Source organism: Pteropus vampyrus, unplaced genomic scaffold, assembly GCF_000151845.1.
Source record: "Pteropus vampyrus isolate Shadow unplaced genomic scaffold, Pvam_2.0 Scaffold144, whole genome shotgun sequence".
In the NCBI taxonomy this organism is placed as follows: domain Eukaryota; kingdom Metazoa; phylum Chordata; class Mammalia; order Chiroptera; family Pteropodidae; genus Pteropus; species Pteropus vampyrus.
The window spans coordinates 957,091-972,397 of NW_011888925.1; the positions used below are offsets into that span (position 1 = coordinate 957,091).

Genomic DNA, 15,307 nt, shown 5'->3' on the forward strand with positions numbered 1-15,307 from the left:
CCCCACCCCTCCGGCCCCGGCCCACCCCAGCGCACCGGCCGCGCAGCATCAGCTGCTCCAAAAGTATTGTTGATTGGTTTAAAAACAAACAAGTAAATAAAACCCTAGAGAAAAACGTTCATAGAGTAGAACTTGTCATAAAGATGGGTCGCACGTCTATATAAAAACCCCCAAACACCCGCTGTCCCCGGCGGGGCCACGCCCTCCCCAACAGCTTGAAGAAAGTGGAGGACGTGCCGAGAGGAGACAGGAAGAGAAAGGTCAGCAGCCCAGGGAACGGGAAGAGGCGGCCGAAGAGAGAGAGAGAAACCTCTTCAGGGCTGGATTTTTCCAAGAAACAACGTGGTCCTGCCGAGGCGCGCCCTCCCCGCCCTCGGCGCCCGGCGCGGCCGCGGCCACTAGGGGGCAGTGTCGACCACGGCGTCTGGGAGCGGACGTGCGGGTTGTGCGGATCGGGCCTCGGGTTTCTGAACCCTGCGGGCCACCGCCCGCCTCACTCTGCGGGACAGATAACGAAACGCAGTTCCTTTCTAGGGACCTTTTATCATTTAGATGGTCGATTTCATTTGATTTGTGAGGTTTTTTTCATAATCAGAATTCTGAGTTAAAAACAAGGGCAGTCGCACAAAGTTGCGGCCTGTCTAGCTCTGCCAGCGATGTGTCAGCCTTTTCGGAATTAGTAATTATTTCATTCCCAGAGAATTCGAAGGTCAAGTTCCACAGAATCTAGAACCGGGGTTGGCCCAGAAGGTAGCGAAGACCAAGGGGCTACGGGGAGAGCATACCTTTGACCTCCATCCGCCCATTTTTAAAGTCTGGAAGCAGAAACTACAACCTAATAATTATTTTTATTGATTGCTTACTTGCTGACCAGGCGTTTTCACAATTCCTCATTTAGGGATTTCTCCCACAACCCAGATTCCAGACCCCAACCCCAACCCCTGCCCTACAGAGAGGGGGATCCCAAATGTAGGAATCGCCCCTAAGACGATAAATGAAATGAAACTGATGAGAAGTGTCCACCCACTCCCAAAATATACACATGGGCTCAGGACCGTAAAGCCTACGCCACCCGCCCTTCACTGTCTGAGGCAGAGGAAGGCCCCAGATTATAAGAGTTCCAGAGCGGGTCAGGGGGACGGGCAATTCCCAGAGATTCCTGGCCCACGGTGAGGCCTTGGTGGGGGCCTCCTACCTCCTGCACCTCCCGCATGCCCTGGCTGCTAAGGGCCCCAGCTTCTTCTGCATCCAGGTCGTCTTTAACTGACATTTCCTTGGCCCGATGAGCCCAATATTATCAAAAGGAGAAGGATCCAAGGCCATGAAAGATTCAGAATTTTAATTACCTATTCACAGCTGGGGAAATATTTTCCTGGAGCAAATACAACGCAGGTATCTGGGGATAAAAGGAAGGAGAATTGTGCAGCCGAATGTCTGCCTCGAGGGGCCTAGAGAGGTAAGTGATCCAGCAGCACAGGGGCTGTCGACGCAGAGAAATGTACATCGCGTTTTAAAATACCAGAATGCGAGATACACTGGTCGCGACGACCGAGCATGCTTCGGTGTGAGGCATGTCGCCAGAAAGCAGGAAACTCGAAAAGTGAAGGAATGTCGTGAGGGTCTTTCCTGTCTGCATGTGTTTAATCATGTGATAGCCCCGGTCTGCAAACTATGGCCGGAGGGCCAAATTCAGGCTAAGAAAGGTTTTTACATTTGAAGAAGGAGAGGAAACGTTTGTCAACTCCACCTCATATAAATATATAATTATATAATCAGTCTCTTCACTAGGCCAAACTCTAAAACACACGGAGGCCAGTGTTTGGATATAAGCTTCCTGCGTTTGAGATGTATTGGGCACGAATTAACTATGTAAAGAGAAAACTTAAAACTCAACAAAGCAAAAAAAAAAAAAAATTAGAAATCAGAGATGTATTTTTGGCATTCCATTGGTTTTAGTATTCATCTCTCTGAGGATTCCTGGGGGAAAGATCATATTTCTTGATCACATTGCCAAATACACCGTGAATCTGGGTGAAAATTTGCTTTGGAAACTACCCCCCCAGCCTGCAACCAAGGAAACATTTATCCTTGCAGAAAGCTAAGGAGGCGGGCGGTTCCTCAAACACTGCTGTCACGTTGCAAAATCCAAGGGTTCGCCCTGACCGCGTAGCCTGATATGATTGATGAGTAAGAAAGCTACATTTTACACCCTCGACGCGTGAGCCTGTCGTGGTTAGCCCGGCAGAAGGATCTATAAATGACTCAAAAGGCAGGAAGAGGAAGCAAAACCAGCCCTCGTCAACTTTATCAAGATGATGTGGATAAAATGATGTCTAGCTTATGGCTGATGCGAGGCATACCGTATGCGAATGCCAAGGCATTTGTGGGTAGTAATTCACCGTGGGGTGAATGCCACTCGAAATGGCTTCTGATAGATGATAAAGAAAGCCTTGATTGATGATGATAGGGCCACACAAACGATGCATTCCGAAACGTGTAATTAGGGACTATTTCTCCCCATCGCTTAAACTTAACAACAGGCACATGGGAACAATGTGAGGGTGAGTCATCAGTAGTTAGCCACTCAACATAGTTCCATGAGCAAACTAAAATTATAAAACTTTAAAAAATTATAGTATGTGCAGGAAAAAAAAAAAAATCTGAAAATAAATGCCGCTAAGCATGCATGGTCGCCAGTGTCCGAATGGATAAACCAGGGGTTTGGAACTCAGATCTTTATCCCCCATCAAGTGGATGGATTCCTAGCCTATCACAAAGTCTCGTTAACTCGAAAGAGATGCAGTAATGTGCGTGCAGCACCTGTCATCCTACGTGACTGGGAGGCATGTCCTTTAGAATTCCCTTTCTATGGTCCTGGTAACGGAAGTGGGTACGCCTCAGTCCTAGGACAGGATGGAGGTGAGGGTAGGGGGACTCCAGGGGAGATGAGATGAGGAGCAGGCCTCAGGGCATGGGGGAGGAGAAAGGATCTCCTGACCCACTGACCCTATGTGTCCGCTAGGTCTCTGAGTCTGTCTCCTTCTCAATTGACCTTGAACTTGTCCCCTTCTTTCTACCCGTATTGCCAATACCAGGCCTTCACCATCTATGGCCTGGATTACTGCAAATAGCCTCTAAATTACTTTCCCAGGCCGCTGTAGTGAATTGCCACAAACTTAATGTCTTGAAAAAACAAAACCCACAGATTTGTTATCTTACAGATCTGGAGGTCGGAGGTAAGAAAGTGGTTTCACCGAGCTAAAAATCAAGGTGTCGGCAGACCGCGTCCGTTCTCAAGGCCCTAGGGGAGAGTCTGTTTTCTGGCTTTTTCAGTTTCTAGAGGCCACCTTCATCCCTTGGCTCACGGCCCCTTCCCCCATGTTCGAAGTTCATGTGCAGCCTCTGCCTTTCTCTTTGTGACTCTCTTCGGCCCCTCTCTGCTATGTATAAAGACCCCTGTGACTACACTGGGCCCCCCCGGCTGATTCTCAAGCTTAATTCCATCTGCAACTTCCATTTCCCTTTGCCATGTCACCTAAAATCGTCACGGGCTCTAGGGATTAGGACACGGACATCTTTGGGAGGCCATTATTCCGCTTCTGAATGGTCTCTAAGATGTCAGCCTTGGCCTCTTCCACGATACAAGCCTACCTTCCACTTCACATCATGGCACTTCCCAGATATTAAGTTTTTTCACAGATTGAAGGCAAAACCCTCCACCGGCAAAAAAAAAATTAAGACTTCCTTTGTTGCAATATTTGCTTTATTACCTTGGTCTGCAACCGAACCCACCATATCTCTGAGGAATGCCTGTATTCTTCCCATGGTTGCCAAAAATCAGACAATAAGCTCATGATTTTGCTTCAAATCCTCCCCCTGCTACCAGCGGATAAAGTTCAGATTCCTCCGCCAGCACCAGAGGCCCCCCTCGGAGACTGGCCCTGCCTCTCGTTCTGGCCTCAGATCCTGCTGTTTCCCGCTCCTAGGCTAGGGGTGCGGCAGTGGACAAGGCTCGGAGACAAGTTTGCCCTCCAAGTTAGGGCGGTGAATTCACAGACAGCAAGTGGATGGGGAGAGCCATCTATGGGGATGAACCAAGAGCTTGTCTGCGACGAGGAGAAGAGACCTCAGCCACAGCTCCCACTCCACCAAGGTCATCAGGGAGGCGGGAGGGGGCAGGACGAGAATGTGGGTGTCATTCAGGAAGTGAGAATCTAATCCTATGTATTGCACCCACTGGATGAGCAGAAAGGTAGATGTGCCCGGGGGCGGGGTGGGGGAGACAGGAGTAGCCCGAGGGAGACAGATGGGTCCCGATCAAGGAGAAGGCACAATGGAGAAACCATTGATGAGGAAGGTCACCACGCCCGTTCCACAGCCCCTCGTTCTGAGTCCGTGCTCGCCACCCCACCTTCACGAGGCTCGTCCATAGCGGGAGAATATGCTTGCCTGGCCCACTAGACTTTGCATTTGTCATTAATAAACGTGCTTTTGGTTGCAGCTATTGGTCCAGAGCCTTGGTTAGTGTGCAGCCTCCACTGAGAGATGGGATGCTTCTCATTTCATCCCCTCAAGCAGGTTCTGAGGCCACAAAGCCATGGCACAGACGCCGGCAGTGCTGTCTAAGACAACCCAGGCCCCATTTTTTATCCACGTGCTGGCCAGGCCCAGGTCCATGGTCCGCAGAAGAGGGACTGATGGAAAAAGGGAGAGCTTAGCAGGCAGAGCTCCTTCTTCAGGTGACACTTACCTGCATTACTATGAAGAGCATGTGTTAATATTTGACACGGGCAATAAATCCATGCCGTTCACACCTCCACACCTTTGCACAGGCCAGTTCTCACTGACTGAAGTGCTTACCCTTCCCCGCAGTCACCTAAAGACCCCAACTCCATCCTTCACGACCTATGCAATATATGGGACATAATCGTACTACAAAAAAATGATTTGTTACATGTCTAAAATTCAAATTTAACTGGGCATCCTGTATGTTCATCTTCTAAATCTGGCAACCTGAAGATTCCTTCAAGATTCAGCTCTCGGGCTCTCTCCCTCAAACTGCCTCTGATGCCCCGAGGACCGGCGGCTTGCTACCACCCATCCCCCGTGATGCGGGCTCTGTCATGCATCTATCCCACTGCGACACGTGTGGGTGTATCTACTTCCCACTCTAGAACGTGCGCCCCGTGAAGCCATGATCCAAATCTTTGCTCTCCCGCCATTCATTAAAGAAAAATTAGAATCCCCACGTAAGCAAGAGGAAAATACATCACTCGAATATGAGGCTGTATCGTGGGTCTCATCATAGCAGAGTCCTCCTTTGGAGTAGTGGGAGTGTCGAAACCAATGTGAAAACTCAGACAGTAGATAGAGTACGTTACAGGACTAGGGAGCCTTTTTATTCGATCTCTCCTCTTCCAGGAGGGACCACATCAACAACTAAGTGGTCCCCAAGAGATAACCTTGACTCCCAAAGAAGATCTACCATCACATTCCAGCCAACCCAACCCACTGGAAGAAAGTACTACATGGGCAGGAACTTCTCACGAAAGTCAACACATTTCAAAGAGTTTGAAATTCATTGTTTCTCCTTGCTCCTTCATCCTTCTTGTTTCTAATAAAGATGAGATCGGCTTATGAAACTGGGTTCTTTTTAAATCACAACTCTATCTGAAATGTATTCATTTCATGCATGATAAATTACAACACCTGATTAGTCTGCAATTATATCAATGTTGATAAATGTTAAATATTAACCAGATAACCAAAAAAAAAAATATCTTTTGATGTCTAACACCAAGGAACAAGAATTCCAGACTGTACCCCAGTGACTAGAAGCTTTGAAAAATCATATGCCTAACTGACTAACTGACTAACATGTTAAAAAGAACATTTTTATTTTCGTGGGCTAATAAAGAAGAAAGAAAAAGAAGGAGAGAGAGAGGGAGGGAATAAAGAAGGAGAAAGGAGAGGAAGGAGGGAATGTGCTGAGGTTCTCTCTAGTGCCTCATCGTTTGGAGGCAGAAGTCACGCACGGACTCTGAAAACCGAAAAAGAATGACCAGAAAGCCATCTGCCTACAGTCAACTCTCCTGGCGATTTTAACAATGTCAGAGAAGGGAGTAGAGAAAAACCACCAGTCTGACCCAGCACAGATGCTTGATAGATGTTGTTTATTGAGTGAATGAGTAGAGAAAAGTCACCTAAGCCCCACGTTGCCAAAGCCCACTCTGGTTACAAATGTAACCCCCCCGCCCGATCCCCGTAGAAGTGAAGAAATGCACCAGCTGGAACGTCCGCAGCAGCCCTGTGTCCCGAACTGGCTGGGGCTCTAAAAGCCACCTCGTGGAAGGTATTCTATTAACTGCAGGTGTTAGTTTGCTTTGGCACAGCAATATGTAATTTCCCATTTTTAGAACAATGCTCCAAAGAACAGTCACAAAAACAACCTTCTGAGGGGGTGGCTTTCTTCCTGGCCTCGGCTACAGCCCTGTAAAACAACAATAACAAAGCGATTTTTATTCAAAACACTGTTCGCATCTCTCCGTAAAATCAGGAGGCTATTCAAAAGGGTCCCCCCTCCCCAATCCTCCTCTTAGTAAGGCATCTAAACAAACTCCTGCCTTTCGGGAAGGGGTATATTTGGGAAGGATTCTGCTGCTGGATCTGTTTTGGTCTTGCCATGCCTCCCTCTGCTCAGTTCCCGAGTGGCTAGGTTGGAAAAGAAACTTGTAGAAAGCCAGTGTCTGTCCTTTGAATGCCCGCAGACGCGTCTGAGACCCGAAGAGGATAATGTGCTCTTGAGAACATGCAAACAGCAGCCCTGAGAAAGTGAGGAGACAGGAAGGAGGGAGAGGCGCCCCCTCTAGCCTTCGCCAGCCATTCGTAGGAATCCCTTTCATTATCACCTCCCAGCTAACTTCCTCCCATCTTCCCTCTTCCTGCTTCCAAAACTCAGGAAATTGGCTCCAAGACTTCGGGAGTCCTTTGCCTCCCTCCCCCATCTCCCTACACCCTCCTCCAGCTCCTCTCCACCTGAGTCTGCGAGTTGCCCTCCTCCCTGGCCTCATGACCTTGTGGCACGGCCCTTCTGCACGCCCCAGGCTTCTCTTACACCTGCCCCGCTCAAGAATGTTGAGAGACTCTTTTTCCTACAGAAAAAGTCCAGCTTTCTTAGTGGGGCCTCATCTGGAGCCACCTTCCTTTCCGACGTCGTCTTCCACTAGTTCCTACATAAACCTTAGGCGCCAATCAAATGGCCTGCTCGCCATTCCCAAAGTCCACCTTTGGGTGTGGCTCCAAAGTGTGGTGGTTAGCACGTCTGCTTTACATGCAGAAGGTCCTGGGTTCGCGCCCCAGGTGGAGCCACGAACCATACATACCCTAAGTGCGCCAGGCCCTCCCGAGTGCTCCGGGGAACGCCAGGCCCTGGATGCACCAGGCCCCGGATGCACCAGGCCCCGGGTGCCCACTGAGAGCGCATGGGAGGAGAAGCCCCGCCTTCAGAGATCCAGTTCTTAAGGGGAAACAGCAAATTCCATAGGTCAGGAGTGGAAGTGGGGAGTGGGGATTAAAAAGGAGGAGGAGAGTCCAGCTTTGCCTTCTAGGTAACACCTGGACCACCACCTTCAACTTAGAATGGACTTCCTAGTGCTCCCTCTGTGACTAAATTCTCCCCCTTCTCAAAGGTCCACACATACATAATACCCTCCTGCAGGCCAGTCCAGTTGAGAGTGACCTCCCAGCTCCCTGGCTAAAGCTGACATTCTGCTCTTCCTTTATTATCTCCGCTTTGTGGAGAAATCATTAGCCTAACTGTGTTTTGAAATGTGTGTCGAATGGTTTAGAAGCGAAAGAGGCCGTGCCTTTCAGAGGCCTGGAAGGAATCGGGCATCAACAGAGTGAAAGCTTTGAATTTCGACATTAGCCTTTCCTGAGCCCTTGCTGTAGCTCTGATGCTGAGCTGGGCGCTTCTCCTGTCTGACCCCACTGAACCCTCACACGGCAACTGTAGGGTAAGTACCACGGTCCTCTGTATACAGACAAGGAAACAAAGGTTTTGAGAAATTAAACAACTTCCCAAGAGCCTCACGGCTTAAGAGGAACAGAGCTGGAGTTCGAACTTGGCTCACAATATTGACTGCGACAGCCAACACTCAATATTCTCAATGTTCAGCTTTCGATACTCAATATTCTCAGAGAATTTACAACACAGAAGAGTTGAGATGAACAGCGTGGGTAGGAAACCACGAGTTCTTCTCCCGACTGGAACAAATTCACGGACGGAGAGCGCAGAGGGGGTGCGTTCCCCCTTCTATGTTTTTTATTATTTTTAAGAAAGTAGAGGGACTTGAGTTCCTGGAGCATCAGGATCCGTGATGAGGTTCCCTTTAAGAAAACGGCATCTAAGACTTCTGTGCTGGGGGGACGTAACGGGTGAAACAAAGCGTCGATGCCGCATCGCGAATCCCTCTGAGACGCCAAGGCAAATGGTAAGAGCACGAATTGAGGCATCCGGTTCCGGCTCCCCCGCTTACCAGCTGTGGGGCTCAGACGAGCTGGTCCACCTCTCTAAGCCTCATTTTCCCCATCTGTAAAATGAGTAACACCTGGGTGACAGGATGGCTTGGATGGATTAAGTGAAATAATCTATCTAAAGCACCTGGCACATATTCAATAAGTTATTGTTATTATTACTTCTCTTGAACATGAAAATCTGCATTTCTTTTCATTTTTTAATCAAAATATAACATATTCACAGTAAAGTATATAAAATGCACTCCTCTTAAGTGCACAGCTCAATAATCATTTTCGTATAAATGTACTTACATAACCACCCCTTAGTCCAGATATAGAATATTTCTAGCACCCCGAAAGCTTCCTTCGTCTACCTTCTCAGTCCACGCCCCCACCAGATACAATCAGGATTTGACTCATCCTATTTTCGCTTTGCCTCCTCTTCATATTAATGGAATCGGACAATGTGCCATCTATCGTGTATATAGTACTCTATTGTATAAATCTACCAGAATTCATTTCTCTAATCTGTCGATGGAGGTTTGGGGGTATTTCGGGTTTAGACACAATGACACTTGGTGTTGTCACTTGCTTCATTTCAGCCATGCTGGTGGGTCTATGTGTTATCTTCTATGGTTAGTGCTTTTGGTGTTCTGTTTCAGAAATTTTTGCGCACCCCCAAGATCATGAAGACGTTCTCTCTTCGTTAATTTCTTCGACTCTTGCTTTTGCGGTTTCTTCCTCCAGAGCTGGAGATAATTGATTTGTTATTTCAACAAGGAGCAAAGGTCTCATAGAGAAACTGACTATGACCGGCTCACGTGGTAATGCTCATGTGATAACGACCACCTCAGTCTCTGGACCACCAGCCTGTTAACCCAAGGGCACCTTGTGGCACCAGTAGGCACCGTTGCCGACTGACTGCACTGCTGAAATTCTGTAGGGGAAGCCCCTTGAGAGGAGACATCTTCCAAAGTGAACCAGGAAGGAGGTGGGGGTGGCGGGGTGGGGGGATAGCAAGCCCCCACACTGGCTCACGGTCTCAGGCCAGCAGCTTACTCTAACGCCGGCTCTGATCACTTTGCAAAATCAACCTTCCCCATCCTAGAGGCTTCTTCTCGCCCTTTTAAATAACTTTCCCTGTGCATTTTCTTTGCTCCCTGAATTTTCCCTTTCGCTATCATTCGTCTGACCCTTTATCATCCGTAGGGCATTGATTACGCATTTGCCTTTTAAATCTTTTCTTCCCCTCTGTCTCTCCACCCCTAAAGCTGGCTTTCTCAACCTCGGCTCTGCTGTTGACATTTTGGAAGGGACCATCGCGCGTCGTGGGGCCTGTCCTGTGCACTGTCGGATGCACGGTTCTCCCTGCTTCTCTTTTCCTTCCTACCTTTCTTCTCCTGTCAATCAAGAGGCCTGAGGGGGTGGCTCGGAGACGAATCATGGTTTCTCAAGGTTAAAGGGGCCTTGGATACTATCTAGTGCAACCTCCTCATTTTACAGATGAGGAAATGAATCCTGAAAGGGGGAGGGAGAGGATATGTCAGAGACAAATATGGGGGGGAGTGGGGGAGGAGGGGAGGGGACAAGTGCCAGGCCAAACAGGAAGCCAAAATTCCAGGGCCTGAGGCAGAATTTCCAGTCCCACCAGGAACCTGAGATTGCTTCCCACAGCTCTTTTCTTCCTCCAAGCCGTGAGACCCATTCCAGAAATAACCCAGGGCTACTCAAATGGAGCAGCAGACCCAGATCCGACAAGCCCCCGGCACATGCGCACGAATGTCCGTCCCTGGGAGCCCATTCTGGAGCCTCCAGCAGACAGAGAGGACCACCAGTCCCAACGAGGATGTCTCATGATGACTAACACCATGACTCCATCTTAGTCTAAGCCTATAATCATGGAGAAAATGGTGTCCGTGCCACCTGGCCACACCTGTGCCAATGGAAGAGTCAGAGAGCAACGGAGGTCTATGGCGAGCAGGAGGCAGCTTGGGGACCTTGTCTGTCCTGGACCTGTCTCCAAGCAGGCAGGTAAGGGGAGCCCCCCAGGGCAGCTGAGAGCCCTCAGCCAGAATCTCCCAAGTTCTGGTGGGAGTTAACACTTGTTGCGTGCCTACCATGCACTAGACACTGTTCCAAGTGCCTTATAAATATATGAACTCAAGTCCACCTTCATCCAGCCCTGGAGGAGACACTGTCATTCTCCCGTGTTGGAAATGCTGATACGAAGCTGGGGAGCACGCTCCAGCAGCAGGGGTGCTCCCCTGGGAGCATCTTCCGTGGGGTCGCAGTCAGCACAAATCACGCTACCTCTTATGTCTTGCCGACATCGAGTTCACCCCCAACATCATCATCAGACACGCTGGAGACGCCCTTGTGTGTAAAAAACCTATGCCACGAATATACACAAAGCCCCGGGTAGCGTTCAAGATTTTAGTGATGCACAATGAATATTTTTATTTTAACAGTTATGAACTTGCTTCAGTGCATATTAGAAAAATGTCAGGTTTCATTTATGGTAGTGGCATAAATATCTGTCTTTAATTGGAGGTAAGGTTTTTAAAATAAATTTATTTAAAGAGAACTGTTAAATAAATAGGATGTGGGTGGTATATGGATGTGACAGAAATTGTGATGATGGCACCTGAGTGACTTAAACATGGGCTACCCTGCTCCAGGCTCATCATATCTTAAAGACCCCGCCACAGCAGCCCCTGGCAAGGCTGTGTCACCCCTAACTCTTCTTATTCCCACTTGCCATTCGCATAGCATCTTTCTCAATAAAACCCTACAGACTTGACGATCCTAGTCAAATAGCCCCTCAGCCCTCGCGGGCCCATTCACGGGTCACTCGCTTTGGAGTTCTCTCTGCTTTCTGGTGACGAGAGAGAAACAAGGCTGATAAATGTACTGAAATCCACAAGGAAGAGGCCAAGTGTGAAGACATAGAGGAATGAGGAAACCCCACCCCGGTCCTTGGACACCGTCCTGGGCCTTCTGGCCCCAGCTGGCCTCACGAGGCACTGGCTGGAGAACTGCCATCCCGGGGCCCTCGGCAGAGGAGCCCTCCCAGGCGCTGGCCGGCGAGCTGGACGCAGCCTGGTTGATGTGCTCAGGGACCCAAGCCTGTCTCCCTCCTCCTGGGGGCTCAGTGGCATGGAATGGCCTCATGGCTCCTGAGTCTCCAGGGACTCCCGGGTTCTAGAGGCCCCTCCGCCCATCCAGCCGCAGAAGAACTCTGGTGGTACAGAAAGGACTGTCCTTCCTTGACAAATAGGGACAGTTTAAAAATAATACTCATAAATGAGATTGGAGGGAACTCGCTCCAAGGCCCAGGGATGGAACAGCAAAGAGGCCGGGATTCGAATGGGCCACCAAATCCCACTGTCCCCCGATTCTCAGAGGACAGGACTCAAACACCATCTGCCGGGCATTGTCCTCTCTCAGGCGCCACCTCCCCGCAGTTGGGTGGGCGCCCGCGGAGGAAGCCAGGGCCTTGTTCAGGACATTGTTCTCTCCGAAGAGGATCGAAAGCAGAAGGAAATTAGAAACAAGCACACAATGAACGCCAGACTCTCTCCTCTCCCTGCTGCGCCTGCCAGGAGAGTGAGTGGCCCGGCAGGCTGACAGCGGGCCCCACCCAGCAGCTGCTGGGCCTCCAGCAGGGCGCTGCGGCGAAGGGCCGGTCCCTGAGACCTCACTTGTTCTCCATGGACTCCCAGAGTCCATCTTCTTTCTCCAGCTAGACGCTGATTCCTAAGGGCGGAGATGCATCTGGGGCTTCCTTCCCACCGGGCACAATGCGGGCAAGCTACAGGCATCCTGTCTCGACTGAGTGACTGAGTCCATCAGGGTGCTCTGCTAAACACTTCGACTCACTGAATTCCCAGAGCCATCGCGTGAGGTCCAGGCCACCCGGCCAATGGGCAGGACTGACCTGACTAGGACAGCTTGGAGGGGACCAAATTACCCTCCTCAATTCTTACCAACATCAACCTCCCCCCGACGATTCCAGGAGACGAGCCCGGAGCCTTCCTTAGGTCAAAGCCCTACCCCCCGTGCTGGGGAAAGAGGGTGACTTAAGAGAAGACGTGTCCCCTTCAGAACTTGCACCCTGCTAGACAGCACGTGATGTGGACGGACAGTAAAGAGCTTTGAGGAGGAAACACACAGAGCTAGTGTCAGTCTTACCAATTTATGGTCAGGACATTCCCGCTAAGAACTTTTTCTTAAAAATGCACACATTCTTTTTCTGTTGGGGCTATTATTCATTTTAACATAATGTTGTGTTTTCTGCCTCCTACGTCAGTAGACACCAGCTTTAAATGTGGACTATCAAGCTCATATATCTAGTCAAACTTCTGTTTGCTTTTTGCTGCATCCATAGCTACGATCTGAATAAATAGAGAAAGGTTTGGCTCCCACTCCTACTAGCTGGGCCCTATGCCACCGTTCTCCAAAACAAAGGAGTCAAGATGCCAGAAGTGAGGGACCCGGGCTAATGGTGAAGGAGCACACTGTTCCCTTGCAGCGGGGTTACTGAAGGGAGGAGAGAAGGCAAGGAGGCATCCTCCTAATACCCTCTGAGGAGCCGGCACATCTTATAACTGCGGGCAGCGGGCAGTGGAGGGAAGAGATGAGCCGCCACCACCCAGCCCTCTGCAGACGGGGTCACAGGCTTGTAAGTGGTAGACCTGAACCTGGAATCCAAGTCCTCTCTGCCCAGCTCAGGGCTCTGCCCCTCTCCACCCTGCTGCCCATCGACTGCAAGGTCTGGCAGCTCTGCGCTGTCTGGTAAGTGGCCTGCAGCCTTGGGATGGCTTCATGCAATAGCCACGCCCCTGACCGTGTCCTGGGCGGCTGGGCCATCTGAACAAGAAAACCCAAGGATCTGGCTTTGTCTTTGGACTGTCCAGCGTATGACCACACAAACGTGGTCTGCTCTGTTAGTCTGTTACCTCAGAAGGTAAAAACAAAGGTTGATGGGAAGGTCAAGGTCATGGATTCAATCTCTAAATGAGCCCATTGTCACACAAAGGAAGTGAGAGGGATCTTTGGCGCTGCTGGGCTGCGGGGCATCTTCACCATCCTGCCCCCCATTTCCTCCTGTCTCAGAAGGCAACAGAGTCCCCTCAGAAAAGCCTCCCACCTGTAACCACCAGTAACAGCCACCCCCTCTTGCACTTGATTCCGCCCCGAAGCTTCTATCCCATTTTGCTTCAAAATCTTTGCCCTCTCTCTCCTGCTGGCTTCTCTCGCTGAGCCTGAAACATCTTTCAGTCAGCCCTGAAGTGAAAATACTGACTTCCTTGTGTCCGACTCCTGTATCCAGAGATCGTCTCATCTCTCCTCTTAACCTTTAACATCAAACTGCCTCATAGTCTACCTTCGTCTCCTGAGCTTCTTCCTGTAATTCTTAAGGCCCCTGCCCAGCCACTTTATAAGAACCGCCCTCCCCAGGGCCACAGATAGTCTCTAAGTGTCAAATCCAGCAGCCACTTCTCAAGACCCATCCCATTTGACCTCCCTGTATCAATTAACCCACCAGAGGGAAAAAAGAAAAAAGAAAACAAAACTCTTCCTTGTGACATGTGCAACTGTTCATTGCTTACTCAAAAACCACTCCCCTTCTCCTTAGCTGGCAGAATTCCGACATTGTTCCAGGACGAGAAAGAGATTCTTTTATTTCACAAAAATGGACACGGGCCTGGTCCAGGGGAAGGCATGTGTCCCTTCTGACCAGCGGGATAGAGGTGAAGACTGGTGTGGTCTTCTGAGGACAATCCCTCCACCACTACCTCACCCCTCACCAGCAAGAGGGAGACGTGTGAGGATGTCTGCCCCACGCGCTCCCTGTTTTCTGCCTTTGAACTTGGTCCTTTGAGAATGTGATGCTTGGAGCTGGGCGAAGGCCAAGAAGACCTCAGCGACGTTGACCAGAGGTTTGCTGCCGAACACCCTGACTCTGAGGAAAATAACGCTCCCGTCAGCCTCACGCCACTGGACAGGTTTGCTGTTCCCTGTCCAAGAGCACCCCCAACCAGAACGTCCCTCCTTTCTTGGTCACTGACACTACCTTCCCGTCCCTTGTTCTCAAGTCTCCATAAATATCAGTGTTCTCCTGGCCCTCTGTGCACGCCTTCATCATCTACCTGTTCCTTAGGTCGACAAACACCTGTCGGCACCTTTTATGTGCAGGGCTGCCCTTGTAGAGTTGAAACTCTAGTGGGGGGAGACAAAATTTAAACAAGATAGGACCATGAGGTCATTCGAGTTAGAAATATCATTTATTTTTCACGTCTCCATCTCTCTTCTCCTCATGGAGTTAGCTTGTTACATCCTATCAGTTCTAAATTCAAAATATTTCTTAAAACTGTCTTCTGTCTTCATTCCCGTGGCCGGCGTTCTCCCAGCCTTGATCTCTCTGTCCTGGAGATTTCCAACAGCCTCCTGGTCTTTTGTCCCTCCTGTTCATCCTCCATTCTGCCACCAAAACCGAAACCAGAGAGCACAGGAGGCAGCCTCAGAGAAGCATCCTGGAACAATGCCAGGTGGGAACGGGGTTGCCTTGGCCTAAGGTGGAGAAGCCCCAGCGACAGAGTCAGCCACCGCAGCCACGGGGGGCGGGGAGGAGGGTGTGCGAGCAGATGCCTTTGCAGCACCTGCCCTGGTGGGGCGGCTTTATAAGTCCAGCTGACTCATGCCAGCCCACCTGGTTTCAGACTTAAAGGTGCCACTCAACACCTGACGTGCCAGGGGGCGTTCTCTAAAACATAACAGCAACCATCAC

The 15,307-nt window shown here is 50.1% G+C and overlaps 1 protein-coding gene across 4 annotated transcripts in view; it reads right to left on the reverse strand.

Moving 5' to 3' along the window:
* LOC111744944 overlaps nucleotides 1–15,307 on the reverse strand; it is a 66,281-nt gene that overhangs the window by 13,663 nt on the left and 37,311 nt on the right. For 2 of the 4 annotated variants that reach the window (XR_002782393.1, XR_002782392.1), the window contains exon 3: nucleotides 6,155–6,490. The exons of the other annotated variants lie outside the window; for them this stretch is intronic. The gene's annotated coding sequence lies outside the window, so the exon portion shown is untranslated. Of the gene's footprint in view, nucleotides 1–6,154; nucleotides 6,491–15,307 lie in introns of those variants that run through there. 4 annotated transcript variants of the gene reach the window in all.